A 4245-nucleotide genomic window follows, 5' to 3' on the forward strand; every position below is an offset into this window, starting at 1 on the left:
AAGTCAGTCAAGTCTCACCCTTTCTCCACATGAGAGCACTTCAAGGACTTGAAAAAAAATTTATATTTTCCCCATTTTCTCTTCTCTAGGTTAAAGATCTTTTTTTTTCTCCTGAGGTAATTGGGAATAAGTGACTTACCCAAGGTCACACAGCTAGGAAGTATTAAAAGTCTGAGACCAGATTGAACTTGGGTCCTCCTGACTTCAGGGCTGGTACTCTATCTACTGTACCACCTAGTTGCTCTAAACATCTTTATTTCTTTTAACAAATTCATATGTTTCATGGTTTCAAATCTTAGAAATCCTTCTCTGTATTCACAGCACCTGACAAATAGTAGACATTTAATAAATGCTTGTTCCTCTTTCCCTTTTTAATGATATTCAGATGGTACACAATAATCATGATTCGGTGTAACCAGAATAAAGTATTCTGGGACTATCAATCCTGTTATTCTGGATCCTGTGATTCTTTTGACAGACTCATCTTTCCAGATACAGTAATTGATGTAGACACACAAAGAGATACACACATACATTTGAACAAGTATCTCATACATGCATGGACTCTGCTGCCCATACCCAGTTCTCGAGGCACTGGCTTGGAACATATAGATAGACACACATACAGAACATAATTCTGCCTCCTCCCTTACTCCCAGCTTCCCCACAGAGTCTATAGGCGCAGGAAGCAACCCCCCCAAAAAAACCCTCCACAAATGTTTCCACTACTTCCTCTTTAATACATCCTCAACAGACGGATGAAGGCTCCACATCCATCTGCCACCCAGAACATGTTATCAACTCACAGAACACTCATGCATAGATATGTAGCAAGTAACCCCAGTTCCCCACCTTCTCCCCCATCCCCCAACCTAGATACCCACACAAAACACATGATTCATTATAAAATATTAAGCAGAAATTCAGCCACAACCAGTCATGATCCCTTCATCCTCACTTTTGGCACCCCTTGCCCTTTCAGAGGAGACCTGCCTTGCCCTAGGGGAATCTGAGTATGCAGAGTTTTAGAGTCTTCATGCCCTGTTCTTGTCTGTTTCCTGCCAGGGACTGCCACATCACCATCAAGTGTGCCTTGAAACACCCATTAAAGTCTCACCCAACTGACCAGAATGAAAGCCTGTTGGAGTTCTCCAGATGCCAGGAGTGGGGTGTTCCCCAGCCTCTTTGCTCCCCAGATCTTTTAAGGCTTTGAGGGAGAGAATCCAAACTCAAATTGCCAAGGCTAACACAAAGAGATTAAAAAAAAAAAAGGGGGGGGAATGCTGGACTCTTTGGTAGTAAGGAGAAACATGGACTACTCCAGTTCCAAAAAAACCCCAGAAAAACAAATAAAACAAAGTGGGGGGGGGTGTGGGTGTGAATCATGGCAGTCATCAGGAAAACTTTGTGACCCTAATTCTCAATAATAACAAATACTTATAATTAACACTTTTCTAGGGCTTTGTATATTATTCACAACAATCTTGAGAGGATTTTTATATGCTTTTATTATCTGCATTTTATAGATGAGGAAACTGAGGCTGAGACTTACCTAAGATCCCACAATACCGGAGGGAAGATTTAAACAAAGGTCTGCCAGATTTCATGTATAACACTCTTCCACTATACCATCTGGCTGCCCCAAGGCTAGATAGACCCTGTCTAGAGAAAGTTGGAATGAAACCCAGTGAACAAATGAACTAGAAGAGTTCCTGAATTAATCTTTTTTTTAAAAAGTCAGTAGAATTTGTTTTGTTATCAATAAGCTTCATTTTTAACTTAGCTTGTGAATGGAAACAATCAAATCATAAAGTGCACTTCTCCAACTGTGTGTGTATATGTGTGTGTGTATATATACACAACTATACACCCTATTCCAGGTTCTTGCAAATTCCATTTCCAGTATTTGGAACTGCAGCAGTCCAAGCCCTTAGACAGACATGTGCTGCCTCCAATGTAGACATAAACAGACCTCCCAGAATTTTTCCAAAGGAAACAGAAATATTTTGGTATCTGCTCTGGGCTGGAGGACAGAGCAACAGGAGCAGGTTTCATAGTTCCTGGAGCAGGGGGAAAACCTACAGGAGGAGGGAGAAGGCTGACCTTTTAACAATCTACCTGGCAAACAAGGTCAGAATTAAATCTAAGGTTTAGATGAGAGAAGTAAGATTAGAACTGGATGGTCTCCTTCCTGAATTAGGTCAAGAATGTCTGAAGGAAAATATCAAACCACAAGAAAAATTCTCTCTTGGGTTCTGGATATTGCAGTCATCTTTCCCAACCCAGGGAATATGTTTTTGGATGAAAATGGGTTAATTGGTATATATAATGGGTGAATTTTCCTAGAGATTAATGCTTTTATTTCTATACAATTGTTCATATTCTTTTTCTACCTTAAATTTTATCAGCTCTTGTCTCCAGGCTTTTCCCAAGACTCACTAGAACTCATTTGGTTTTCAAGTGTCTCCTCAAACTTTCTCTCATGATTAGACTGGACACTTTAGACAAAAGATGTGAAGACTAGGAAGATTCTACAACTGCACTGACTACTCTAAAGGTGAGATCCTGATCACCTGATGTACCAAGCTTTCTGTTGAAATAGGTACTGACCTGTATGGATCCCTCCATTACAGATTTCAAGGTCTCCTGAAGAATCTGCAAAGTATATCACCTACTAGTAGGGAGACACTACTTCTGATTGGCTGAGAGACATCTGGGAAAGAGAGAATCACAGGAGAAAGGAGAGGCAAACAGGCAAGAGACAAAATGTGGAATCTGAATAGTAAATGAGAGACAGCCCCTCACCCTCTTCAAGAAGAAGACACATGGAGAATAGTTGACATCCTAACATATCCTTGGAGTCTAAGATTGCTAAGAGAAGACTTATTGGGTCAAACAGATTTCTCCCTGGTTAAACTAAGATTTCATTTTCCATCTAGGGTGTAGGCTAATTCTACCTATTCTTATATATTCCATTGACTAACTAATCTATTTAAGTTTCCTGATTTACGGTTTTTGCTGCTTGTTTTGATAAATATGTTTGATCACTATCCATATTTGTCTTTTGTGTAATGAACATTAAGTGAGAGGGGAAGTTAAGCCAGTCAAGGTTAAACCAATAGTTTCCCTCCAAATATGGGGAAGAATTACTGTTCTTCTTTATTTCACTTCCAACTTATACCCTAACTAGAAAAAGCAGACATGAAAAAAAGTAATTCTAGAGCAATCATAAAAATTAGCTTTCATCTGGAAACACAAACAAATCATGTCAAAATATCTGATACATATATGATATGTAATAGATATAATTCCAGCATTGAAGATATGAGAGCAAGGAAGTAATAACCAAGCCACTAGGTACCAGGCAGCTAAGTGACATAGTAGATAAAACAATGAACCTTAAGTCAGAAAGATGAATTCAAATCCAACTTCAGATACTTATTATTAGTTGTATCAGATATTTATTAATTGTGTAACCCTGGACTCTTCCTCTGTCTCTTAAAATAAGTCACTTCCTCTATTTCAGCTTCCTCAACTGTAAAATGGAGAATTCTCCATCAGAGAGAGAATAAGCGCATGTATTCAGATGTCCAGGACCTAGTTAGCCGAGCATATGTGAACAATGATAGTGGAGGAGCAGGTGGAAATATCAAATTTGGAAGAAACGCTGGGTGATCTCCCCAGCTGCTCCCAATATGGACTGATTCAAATCTAGGAGAAAAAGGAATGGTTGACAGATCAATATTCCTATTCTTTCCTTCAGGTTTCTATTTTGCCTGCCTTCTTAAGACCCAAATTGAAACCATCACCTTTCTCCTTTTTCCCCTAAAAATTAATGATCTCTTTATGAACGGGAGCTAGGCTCACCCATGAAGTCAGATGTCAAATAGGCCTTCTCTCCATTACAATAAAGCCAGGGAAATGATGGAAAAACACAGAAATTACTTTATGCCAAACAGCTGGTGATAGTGGAGCCAGACAAAAGCCAGGGGAAAGGGAGCTGGGTGAGATAATTAATGTTTTGCTTAAGAAGAAAATATTAGTTTGTAGCACTGAACATGCAAACACCTCAGCTAACAAAATAGCTTAGAGAAAACAAATTTAATCACAGGATTTTGTTCGTGAAAATAAAATAATGCACCAGCCATATACACATCCTTCCCCTCTCAGCAGTGGCACTTTACTGGTCCTTTAAGAGATTTTTGTCTTCTGGACACCACTTTAAAGGTAATTAGTTATCTCAGT

General features: G+C 39.1%; 1 long non-coding RNA gene across 1 annotated transcript; it reads left to right on the forward strand.

Moving 5' to 3' along the window:
• Window positions 1-1392: 1392 nt before the first annotated feature.
• LOC141559591 (uncharacterized) lies at window positions 1393-3886 on the forward strand. The gene is made up of 3 exons (XR_012487506.1): window positions 1393-2130; window positions 2409-2557; window positions 2634-3886. It is a non-coding gene; the product is annotated as an uncharacterized LOC141559591 (long non-coding RNA).
• The last annotated feature ends 359 nt before the right edge of the window (window positions 3887-4245 follow it).

Source organism: Sminthopsis crassicaudata, chromosome 3, assembly GCF_048593235.1.
Source record: "Sminthopsis crassicaudata isolate SCR6 chromosome 3, ASM4859323v1, whole genome shotgun sequence".
Lineage (NCBI taxonomy): Eukaryota > Metazoa > Chordata > Mammalia > Dasyuromorphia > Dasyuridae > Sminthopsis > Sminthopsis crassicaudata.